We start from the raw sequence: 12,730 nt of genomic DNA on the forward strand, positions 1-12,730 counted from the left end.
CTGCTATATACCCAGCGTGCGTTCCAAGATAGTAAAAAATAGTTCAAGATGATATAGCGCTCCCCTCTACCTAGCTGATATAGTGCTATAAAATAAATAGCCCAAAACATATGCAGTGACACACACCACTATATCACAAATGTCCAAAAAATATATAAAATGCTTGTGCATATAGTCCCAGTGTTAAATACACTGGTATAGCATAAAAAAGACAATAAAGTCCAAATGGTGAATCCGTGGATGTTGTGCAAACAAATAACACCTTCTGCGTCCCTCCACCTTCACATCTATGCGCTCACCTCCATAAAGGACCCAAAAGTCACGTGGGGAGTGACGAAACACGTCGTGGTGGGGCATAGTGACGCCAGCAGGGCCAACCAGGAAGTTTTCGTACCCTCTTTGTTAGCTGCTGCCACGAATACCCAAGCTATCCTTAAGGGGGCTGCACACCCTTAATGTGCGATGCGAACGATATGAGTGCACCAGTGCTAGTGCACAGAAACATGTGAGTTTTTTGGGGGATTTTTTATTAAAAGTTTTTTTTTAAACGATTTAGCACTATGTCAGTTTGCTCTGTCCTTCTATGAGTGCTGCTGCTGGGGACTGCCTAGGATCCATTTGAACCCGGGGAAGTTGCAATCATCCACCAAAGGATCTGTATACCCCTTAAAGGGGAAGGCGCATGGTGACCAGTTGTTGGTCATTTATGGAGGTGAGTGCATAGATGTGAATGTGGAGGGACACAGAAGGTGTTGTTTGTTTGCACAATATTCACGGATTCACCATTTGGACTTTATTGTATTTTTTATGCTATACCAGTGTATTTAACACTGGCCTATATGCACAAGCATTTTATATATTTTTTGGACATTTGTGATATAGTGGTGGCACACTGGTATGCACTACCACAGTTTTGGTTTACAGTGACACTCACATTTATATTTGTTTTATTTGCTATCTACCGCTGTATGTATATACACTTTTTACTGTTATTGTGTTGTTTTATACTGTTTATTGTGTCACTGTTTATGTTTTGGGCTATTTATTTTATAGCACTATATCAGCTAGGTAGAGGGGAGCGCTATACCATCTTGAGCTATTTTATACTCGACCAAAAGTATCGGTACTCGAACTCGCTGATAAAAAAACGGTATTGGTGCAACCCTAATTGGAACCAATAGTAAGTGTGAAATAGTCTGTTTTTTAAGAATACACCAGACTTTAAATGCTCATAAAGGTTACGGAAGCTCCTTAAAATTATTATATGGACTTGTGCCAAAGTGGTCCCTTAAATAGCTTTAATATTTCACAGAAAGGGAAAAAAAAAGGTTGCGGGAAAAAGTTAAATAATAAACTTTAAGTGACAATACATAAATAATGATCACACAAAAAGGAACAAAACACAAAGAACACCAAATGAAACAAACTAAATTACCCCAAATAGAAGAATAAGCCCTCTAAATAAAGAAATAACACAGCACAATTTACTTCATTTACATTGAAATCAAATTTGCCTAAATAATTCCGCTCATCTGTTTACCATGACAGATGCTGATATCATCTAAGCCACATTGATGATTTGATATTGATACAGATATTGATTGGTCATGAGAGTCAGTTCACTGGCACATAAGCCTTATGCCCCGTACGCACGGTCGGATTTTCCGATGGACAATGTCCGATCGGAGCGTGTTGACGGAAATTCCGACCGTGTGTGGGCGCCATCGGACATTTTCCATCGGATTTTCCGACACACAAAGTTGGACAGCAGAAGATAAAATTTTCCGACAACAAAATCCGATCGCGTCAATTCCGACCGTGTGTGGCCTGTTCCGACGCACAAAGTGCCACGCATGCTCAGAAGAAATTCCGACACGGGACAGCTCGTTCTGGTAAACTCAGCGTTCGCAATGGATACAGCACTTTCGTCACGCTGCAATGTTCAAAATGGTTTAATACAGCGCACTCTCTTCTTCTTTATAATGTGACAAGAATTAAGTAGTTTTGATGCTCATATTCACACACACTTCTCACAAACTTTTCTTTGTGTTTTTTTAGTGGGATTCCCTCAATATATTGTTATTAGTTGTCACATCTGACAGTTTTATATTTTTTATGTTTTTTTTTTTTTTGGATTTTAAGCCTTTTTTTTCTTTAATGTTTGGATTTTTTCCAAGGCTGATCTTTGTTCAATGTTATTTTTATTTTTACTCCAGAATATTTTTGTGTGTGTTTTGTGTGTCAAGTTACCCCAACACCATTATTATCTTTTATTATTTAATCTCCAGGAGATTTTTTGTTGTTGGTGTCCCTTGTTCATTTCACATTGTATATTTGAAATGTACCTGAATCCTCACAAACAAACTGTCATTTTTGAAGGAAAACACATAGGAGAGTATAATTCAAAACAAAAATCCTTTATTAAGGGATCAGAACCAAACAAAGAGGAAGGCAACACTGGATCAACAGCAGAAATTAGCGAAGCCTGGGACCCCCACGGCAGACATCAATTCTTCAACATCAAAATTGGTGGCCTGAGTAGTCCATATCTAAGGGAGGGCAGTTTGGTCCGGGATTCACAGAGACTCGGATAGCAGCAGATGACATCTGTGTCCCCAGGCTGTGGTACCACAAGAGTCTGCATTTTTTGGCCGACCAGACTGGACCCAGGGCAATCACTGTCTAGTCTTCCTTCCACGCTTCCTTCCGGGCTGTGGCTGTGCAGTTGGAGATGTGGCAGGAGGAGGAGTAGGACCTGGAGGAGGAGGAGGACTGGGGAGACCTGGAGGAGGACTGGGGAGACCTGGAGGAGGACTGGGGAGACCTGGAGGAGGACTGGGAGGACCTGGAGGAGGACTGGGAGGACCTGGAGGAGAGGGAGGAGGAGGAGGAGGACCATCCCAAAGCTGTGTGTGAGGTGTAATTTGGCCCCTCATACCTTTCTCCAGAGCCTCTGATATGAGGGCCTGACACATGGCTTTTTGGCCCTCCTCCATCCTCTGCATTTTATATGCTATGAATGCAGCAATGTTCTCCTGCATGGTGTGTGGTGCTCCCAGGACCTCTGTAGCCCTCCAAAAGAATCTGATAGCCGCCTCCTCTAGGGCACTCGTCCTACTGCCACTTTCTGTTTTCAGGGGGGGTGGAGGGACCTTGATATCAGCCAGCCGGCTTGGCCCGGCCACCTCCTGGCTGAGACTTCCCTGTGTATGAAAAAGGGACATGGTTGTAATGTTTTGCATTATCAATCACAATCCTAAATTAGTACTCCCAACTAACATCTAGTTAACATCATTGATTGGACAAGCAGAAATATTTAGAGGAATGCTATACCTGGCTCAATCTGGGCTCCTCCACATGTGGCCTGGAAGGCCCAGGTTGGGCGTCAGAAGCCTCAGCCAGAGGGGAAGGAAGCGTGGAAGGAAGACTGGAGAGGGATGGCCTGGGTTCAGTCTGGCCTGCCAGAAAGTGCAGCCTGTCATAGTACCACATCCTGGGGACATAGATGTCATCTGCTGCTCCGGATCTCTGTGAATCCAGGACTTTCTTGCGCTCCCTCAGATATGTGCTCCTCAGGCAACCAATTAATATCTTTAAATAAGTGATGTCTGCTGTGGGGATCACCTGCTTCACAATTTCACACAATTGCTCCAGTGCTGCCTTCCTCTTTGCTTGGTTCTTGAAATGGGGGTGGGTAATCTCCCACAGACAGGGCAGCTCACTTAGCATATCAATGAATAGTGACATGAAGTCAGTATCTCTCATTAAGATATCCATGTTCACTGCAAGACACAACACAAGACAAAGCCTAATGTCAGACAAAACTCTCCTAATCTTGTTACAATATAGGCCTCAATCTAGAAGCAGTATAGGCACAAGTTTGTCTCTTACCTTCGTTCTTACGATCGGCGCGTCCAATGCTCCTTCCTCCGCTCACAGATCGTACGTAATACGCACGCGTGTTACGCTTTATACACACTGCGCATGCGTGTAACTCCGCCCGCCCCTGACGTTCTTTCTAGTCTATTCCCCGCCTCTTTTCGTTCGGCGCAGTGGGTGAAGAGCATGATGGCAGAGTTACAGCAGGTGCATGCTAATTCTAGCAACGAGGAGGAGGAGGAGGAAAGCCCGGATCCAGGCACGTCCCGATCCAGAAGGAGACGTTTTAAGGCCACAAATATGTCGTTTGGGGAGATGTTGGAGATGGTAGACATCATGAGGAAGTCCGACTATGACGGAAAATATGGGCCTTACCCCCACCCCAACATCTGAAAGGTCAAAATCATTGGTAAAGTGGTCCGGAGTCTGGAGAGGAATTTCGGGGTACGAAGATCTAAAGATCAGCTCAGGAAGCGGTGGTCGGACCTGAAGTTGAGAGAGCCAGAGCAGTACCGAAAGATCCGGAGAGTGCTGCAAAAAAGTAAGTAGTTGTGCTGTGTTCCTATTCTTTCTGTCTTTATTACGTTCGTTCTGCTCCATATGCTTTTATTAATTGTAACGTTTAAAAGGGCAACTTTAATGTTCATGGGCCCATTATTCGTTCGTATCAAACATTTTTATTTCGGCCTCTAGAACACCATTGTTTAGGCCATATGCATTTTCACACATTTTTTGGGGCCTACTTGGATGCCAAATATTTGTTTGTGTAGATGGGTTTGTTACTAGAATGAAATGACAACTAGATTCTGTGTAAGGAGAGGACACAGAGCAGCTGTTTTCACATCTGGACACTGGAGCACTAGTGTGGGACCCCAGAACACCATTTTTATTAGGGGGGGCACACAGGTGCTCCAGTGTATACTATAGGGGGGTCTCCATCTGTGAAGCTTGTACCAAACAGGTAAAGTATTGCAGCTTGACAAAGGGCAATAAAAAAAATATTCATCTTGGAACTCGGCTAAAATAGACAATTGTACCCCACTTCCAAGCAATGTTTCCTATTTCTAGTTCTGCCATCAAATATCTGTGTGTTAATTATACCATTTTTGTTTTACATAGGGGAGAAAAGACTCGGAGGACACCCCTCATCCGAGGAGACCACAGACCCCCCACCTATGGAAGAAGGTGAAATACCCCCAAACGAAGAAGAAGAGCAGGAGGAAGAAGAAGACGTGGTGGAGATTGGCACCACAACAGGTGAGTGTCTGCGACCACAGACTCAGGTAAACGAGATGGATGGTGGCAGATTTTTGAGACTTTTTTTGTTCTTTATCTCTTTTTAGGTGATCGTGATGTGAGGGATCCTGAACGCTTTACTTCAGAAAGTGCCCAGATACTGATCGGGGAGATCATGGGGTGTAATCTCCAATTGCAAAACATCCAGAAACAAATCAGTGATGTTATTAAAAAAAATAATAACATCATTGATGTTTTGGGGCGAATTTAAACCCCACAAAATCACCTGTTTTATTGTGGTCCAATCTTCCAAAAATGTTTAAAATGTTTAGAAAAGCCAAATTTGGAGGATGCACACAGTGTGCCAACATGTGCTATCTGCCATCACGGGAGATCAATGGACGCGTTTTGGGGGTGCAACCCCTTCCTCAATTATAAAGTAGCGGTGAGGAAGGGCTTTCTCCCCCAAAACACGTCCCTTGATCCCCCATGATGGCAGATAGCACATGTTGACATTCGTAAATTGGTGTGCATCTTCCAAATTTGGCTTTTCCAGGGGTGATTTCCCCCCATCTGAACGCTATATCAAACCCAGTTCCTAAATACTGATGTCTGATATAGCCTTCAGGTTTTACCTAATGTGAACTTTGTAAGTTCAAGTTTTTTGGCTTTCTTGTTGGTTTTACATAGGCCTGTTTTATCTGAAATGGACATTTCGAGTTTTGATAATGCTACTGCAAAAATTGTTATACAACAAACATGTTGGTTTGTTTTAAAAACCTTTCGTAAATGCACATGTGATTGTGCAGGTATAAAAAAGTGCCTTACTCAAGAATGTGTGGATTATTATCTCAACACTACAACACTTTTGGGGTGATGTAATTGCTGTTTTATGCAAAAATGGGGGTTATTTCCTAAGGGAAAATACACTTTGCACTACAAGTGCAGGTTCAGTGCAGTTGCAAGTGCACTTGTAGTGAAATGTGTTTTTGCATTTAGGAAGTACCAGCCAACAGTGTTTTTTATAAGGTTACCCAATCACGACATTTTCTGCACTCAACACATTTCTGTCAGGGTCAGCTAAAACAAACACAAGCAGTAAATGGCCACAAAGAATTTCTTTTGGTTGTTTTTTATTTGAAAAAGGTGTCACAGATTGTCTGGCATATTGATAGCCCCCCTACCCGCAAAGAACTCCAGGTATCGTAACCGGACATCACGGGCATTCAGGGAGGGCAAGCCAGGACGGCCGCTTTCAAGCGCCGTCAGTGTTGATGGATTTGGGATTCCGGCCTCAGGCCCAACTGAGCCAGCATAGTTGGCTGAATGTTTTCGTAGAAAATTATGGAGAACACAGCAGGCAAGTATTATATGGTTCAGTTTATACTCCGCCATATGGATGGGTGTCAGAAATAATCGGAACCGGCTGGCCAGGATTCCAAATGTGTTCTCCACCACTCTTCGGGCTCTGGCCAGCCGGTAATTAAAAACCCTCTGTTCCGGGGTGAGAGTCCTCATCGGGAATGGCCGCATCAGGTGGTCCCCCAGCACAAACGCTTCATCAGCAACGAACACAAATGGGAGACCTTCAACATTGTCCTCTGGAGGTGGCAAGTCCAAGCTGCCATTCTGGAGACGCCTGTAGAACTCCGTCTGGGCGATCACTCCACCATCGGACATCCGGCCATTCTTCCCCACGTCCACATACAAGAACTCGTAATTAGCCGACACCACCGCCAACATCACTATACTATTAAACCCCTTGTAATTATAATAGTACGACCCCGAGTTGGGTGGTGGGACGATGTGGACGTGTTTCCCATCAATTGCCCCTCAGCAGTTAGGAAAGTCCCACCGCTGGGCAAAGTGGGAGGCCACAGTCTGCCATTCCTGTGGCGTGGAAGAAAACTGTTGAGGAAAAAACAATAAACATTACTATTTTTTCACAGAAACATGGCAAGCAGATTAGACACAAACATTATGGGGCAACCTCCAGATAGCATTTATTAAGGGGAATTTAACAACAACAAAGTATAAGGTACACCTATCATATTCCCCCTCCCCCCCCCCATGGGCCATTTCTAACATTATAGGGGGGGAACTCTTGGACAGGTAACCCTCTTCACTTCATTTAGAGATGAATGCCTAAATAATGGGTATTACTTGGAACAGCCCCTCCTTAGTTACACTATTGGCAGCCCACTGGACAGGTAAGAAGTGTCATAATACAAAGATATAAATACACACTGTACACATTTGAGCACATTTGGACATTCTGCTATTACCTATCAAGATCATAATAGGATACAAGAACTTTAAACAGTACCATTGGAAAGTATACAGGCAGGCCCTTGCACTACATGCTTTGGGCAATTCACCCATAAATCTGAGCACTAAAGAGATGGGTATAGTGTGTATGGGTTTGGCAAAGTCAGCAGATAGATGATTGAGGATAGATAGAGAATTGGGATCAGCTGACTTAGCAGTTGGGGGAGGGAGGGTTACAAAAAATTTGGGGACACCACAAAAAAAAGCCTCTGGCCCTCTGCCTGAATTTAAATCAAAAATAACATTTCCAAACATTTTAGGGGGTGTTTGGGGTAAAGCACTACTATGGAGCTGATAAAATACATTGTTAAGTGACTACATGAGGTGAATATAGGGCCAGGAGACCATGCTGAGGAGGTTATTGAAGGGCAAATATGTATGAAGGACCTAAAATAATAATTATATAAAAATCCAGCATGCATGAGAACAAAGGGGACATTCACAGCATATTACAATCATGGTAATTAGGGAATGAGGAAAGAAATACAATATATTAGCAAACATTCAATACCATAAAATGTGATATAAAAGGATAAAAATCTTACCTTCATATACTCCTTCTGTAGGACCTGGATGATGGCAGAACAGGTCTCTGGGATAATGATACCCAGAGCCTGGGGGGAGATGCCTGTCGAGAACTTGAGGTCCTGCAGGCTTCTCCCTGTGGCCAAATACCGCAAGGTAGCGACCAACCTCTGCTCCGCAGTGATGGCTTGCCTCATGCAGGTATCCTGCCTGCTAATATAGGGGGTCAGCGAAGCCAACAGACGGTGAAACACGGGGTCCGTCATCCTGAGAAAGTTCCTGAAATCAACAGGATTATTCTCACGGATCTCACGGAGCAAAGGCATATGACAGAACTGGTCACGCTGAAGCAACCAATTCTTGGTCCATGAACTCCTCCCCACCCTGTTCATGGACTGGACTTGTGTCAAGGTCAGGACCCCAACACCAAGCCCCCGCACAGCACGAACTCTACGAGGAGTACGCATACGAAACATGGCTAGAAAACGGTCGGCTGCTCAGAACGAAGTAACAGAACGCACTGAAGAACAGCAAGGCCTGTGAAGAGCGACCTGAAAACCAGTAACGAACGAACAAGAATACAGTGACTAAAGTCACGCGGAACTTGCTTGCACGCACTGAAGAGCAGATACAAACCCACAAGCACAAACTGAACGGCAGAAAACGATCTGAAAGCCACGAGTCTGAAAAAGCGCGAATCGTCTCTCACCAAACTTTTACTAACACGAGATTAGCAAAAGGAGCCCAAAGGGTGCCGCGCTTGGTTCTGAACCGGCCTTTTCTAGTCTCGTCGTACGTGGTGTACGTGACCGCGTGGTTGTTGATCGGAAATTCCGACAACTTTGTGCGACCGTGTGTAGGCAAAACAAGTTTGAGCCACTGCCCCGTTTATAGTCCCGACGTACGTGTTTTACGTCACCGCGTTTAGAACGATCGGATTTTCCGACAACTTTGTGTGACCGTGTGTATGCAAGACAAGTTTGAGCCAACATCCGTCGGAAAAAATCCGAGGATTTTGTTGTCGGAATGTCCGAACAAAGTCTGACCGTGTGTACGGGGCATTAATCTGTTAGCAAGGGGATGGTGTTTGGGCTCATTAAGAATTTATATTTTTTTTAAATCGAATATGTATTTTACCAAAATATAAGTTGTTTAAATGATATGTAGGTTTGTTTGTATCACAACCAAAGAATCAAATTAGGCTCTAAATATAACAGTCCACCATTTGGTAGCTTATGGACCTTATGGCTCCATTGGTGTGTTTGTGTTCTTCATACTGTGCTTTCGGTACACGGCAAATACACATTGGGCTCCTTTGCAAGGGACTCATGCACTGCTGTGGTGTTTTGTCACACTCTTCTGTGTTGTCTAAGTTCCAGGCTGGCTTACCCATTATTGCTTCTCTGTTTGGTGACAATTTGACAGCCGTCTGCTCTGTTGGCGTACACAGATGAACAGATGCCATAATTAACTGCTTGCTGGAATACACGGTACACAACCATTAGCCTTGCAAGTTGTGTTAAAGAGACAAAGTCTGATTAACAGACCTACATAACTTTTCACATATGAAATTTTTCTTTTATAACCCCTTCATGCCTAAACTTTTTCTGACAATTTTACAAAAGGAGATCGGGACTTTGGACTTTTTAGGTACAGTAGACAATAGTAAGTAAAAAAATATACTTTAATAACAATAATTCGTATTAAAAACATCGCAACATATTCTAAAAAATTCCACATTGACAGTATTATGCAAGATATTCCAAAATACAACTACTGCGAAGAACCAAAGAGATACAGGGGCAGAAGGAGGAAATGGAGGTCATTCCTTGATCCTATAGTATATTGTCCAAGAACATGGTTCCAGAGCAGGTCGGCGGTATAATGATGAACAAAATATTACAGTTTTGCTCTACATGTTGCACGCTGTATAGCGCTTCCTCGGGAGCATATATAGTAATTCATAATGTGGAATAGTTGAACGCAAAATATTGTATAAAAACACAACACGGTAAGGCAACCAGGGGGGTGCGGGGAGCCAGGCGATGGAAAATTGGCAAATCAGATGGTTCCAGATAGGTCACAGCTAGTACATCTGGATACTGATGGCAGGGGTCGCTAATTAATGCTGGAATTGCCAAATTAAATGGTAAACTCAGCCCAATAGTATCGGTCACAAGAAGGAACCAGTGGTATGCTTGGGAGATATGTATTAAATCATGATACTGGCATGGACCAGTAAGATCGTACACAGGAACCCATGTAACACGCAACCACCATGGAGCCTAAACCGAAATGACAGAGTAGCTTTTTTAAGTAAATAAATATACTTTAATAACAATAATTCATATTAAAAACATCACAACATATTCTAAAAAATTCCACATTGACAGTATTATGCAAGATATTTCAAAATACCACTACTGCGAAAAACCAAGGAGATACAAGGGCAGAAGGAGGAAATGGAGGTCATTCCTTGATCCTATAGTATATTGTCCACAGACATGGTTCCAGAGCAGGTCGGCGGTATAATGATGAACAAAATATTACATTTTGCTCTTCATGTTGCACGCTGTATAGCGCTTCCTCAGGAGCATATATAGTAATTCATAATGTGGAATAGTTGAACGCAAAATATCGTATAAAAACACAACACGGTAAGGCAACCAGGGGGGTGTGGGGAGCCAGACGATGGAAAATTGGCGAATCGGATGGTTCCAGATAGGTCACAGCTAGTACATCTGGATACTGATGGCAGGGGTCGCTAATTAATGCTGGAATTGCCAAATCAAATGGTAAACTCAGCCCAATAGTATCGGTCACAAGAAGGAACCAGTGGTATGCTTGGGAGATATGTATTAAATCATGAAACTGGCATGGAGCGGTAAGATCGTACACAGGAACCCATGTAACACGCAACCACCGTGGAGCGTAAACCGAAATGACAGAGTAGCTTTTTTAAGTAAATAAATATACTTTAATAACAATAATTCATATTAAAAACATCACAACATATTCTAAAAAATTCCACATTGACAGTATTATGCAAGATATTCCAAAATACCACTGCTGCGAAAAACCAAAGAGATATAAGGGCAGAAGGAGGAAATGGAGGTCATTCCTTGATCCTATAGTATATTGTCCACAGACATGGTTACATTTTTGCTCTACATGTTGCACGCTGTATAGCGCTTCCTCAGGAGCATATATAGTAACTATCAAATAAATGGAAGAAAGAAGAACATGTGTAAAATTGACAGTATAGTTACAATGGATTATAAATCACGTAACATGAGATAAAACATGAGCTGTAATACTTGCACCCAGAGAGTACAATACACAAACGACCCAAGAGTGAACAGGAAAACAACAAACCAAAATGCTATGGGGGCGTGCATAATAACATATTGAGTGTAATGAACAGGTTGTACAAACATAGACCACAATATAATCAAAAAACTGGTATAATATAATACTGAGCCTATTAAGTGGGGTCCTGAATGGAGCCTAATCACACAGGCCTTTGTTTATAATGACAAACTGGTGACTCGCGCTATGACAAACTACAGCGTATAAAGCTGAAAAGGTGATCAGACCTCACTTTAAACCAAATACAAAAAGACATATAATGATATTTCCAAAAAAAGAGCATGTTCAAAAAACTAGATTAACATCAAAAGCTGCAATGCGTGGTACAACAACAATTAAGAAGATTGTGAATAATAGTCCATATAAAAAACACCCAAGTGTGGTGTAAAAATGCAAAGAGGGTCCAGTTATATGGAATCATAAGTGTATGAGTCCACCACCATAAATAGAGTGCCTGGCCGCTTACCAGAAACCCATGACCCCCCGTTACAGAGGGTCTGAGTGGGGTGTTATATCCTGCTACTCCGGACCACCATGAAGTCAAGATGGGAGCTGGAATGGGACATCAGGGACTGTGATGCAGATAGATGGATCCACAGAAAAGAGACTCAGCCCTCAGCGAAGTAGTATCACCATAAAAAGAGAAGGGGAGGGCTCCAATAGTGTAAAATCAAATGGCTTTATTAAAACAAAGGGCTGAGCGGTGTCATCGCGTCACCTCCCACTGTCGTTGCAACACCAGCAGGACGGGCTGTCTGTGAGCATCCGGCCGGTGCCACAGACTGTTCTTCTTCAGAGGGCGTTTTTTCCTGTTATACATGTGAGTGTATACTTTATTTTATTTTAATAAAGCCATTTGCCATTCTGCATCACAGTCCCTGTCCCATTCCAGCTCCCATCTTGACTTCATGGTGGTCCGGAGTAGCAGGATATAACAGCCCACTCAGACCCTCTGTAACAGGGGGTCATGGGTTTCTGGTAAGCGGCCAGGCACTCTATTTATGGTGGTGGACCCATACACTTATGATTTCATATAACTGGACCCTCTTTGGATTTTTACACCACACTTGGGTGTTTTTTATATGGACTATTATTCACAATCTTCTTAATTGTTGTTGTACCACGCATTGCAGCTTTTGATGTTAATCTAGTTTTTTGCACATGCTCTTTTTTTGGATATATCATTATATGTCTTTTTGTATTTGGTTTAAAGTGAGGTCTGATCACCTTTTCAGCTTTATACACTGTAGTTTGTCATAGCGCGAGTCACCAGTTTATCATTGTTCATGTTGTGTGTTTGTGTCACATATAGGATTTCGCAGCATATGTTCTTCTATAATTTACTTATACTTTTTGATGCGCAGTTATTTTCACGTTTCCTTTGTTTATAATG

The 12,730-nt window shown here is 42.7% G+C and overlaps 1 long non-coding RNA gene across 1 annotated transcript in view; it reads left to right on the forward strand.

Moving 5' to 3' along the window:
- Nucleotides 1-394: 394 nt before the first annotated feature.
- LOC141147775 (uncharacterized) overlaps nucleotides 395-12,730 on the forward strand; it is a 55,004-nt gene continuing 42,668 nt past the window's right edge. The window contains exon 1 of the long non-coding RNA XR_012245132.1: nucleotides 395-505. This is a non-coding gene — a long non-coding RNA (uncharacterized lncRNA). The remainder of the gene's footprint in view (nucleotides 506-12,730) is intronic.

The sequence above is a fragment of the Aquarana catesbeiana genome, linkage group LG06, assembly GCF_042186555.1.
Source record: "Aquarana catesbeiana isolate 2022-GZ linkage group LG06, ASM4218655v1, whole genome shotgun sequence".
In the NCBI taxonomy this organism is placed as follows: domain Eukaryota; kingdom Metazoa; phylum Chordata; class Amphibia; order Anura; family Ranidae; genus Aquarana; species Aquarana catesbeiana.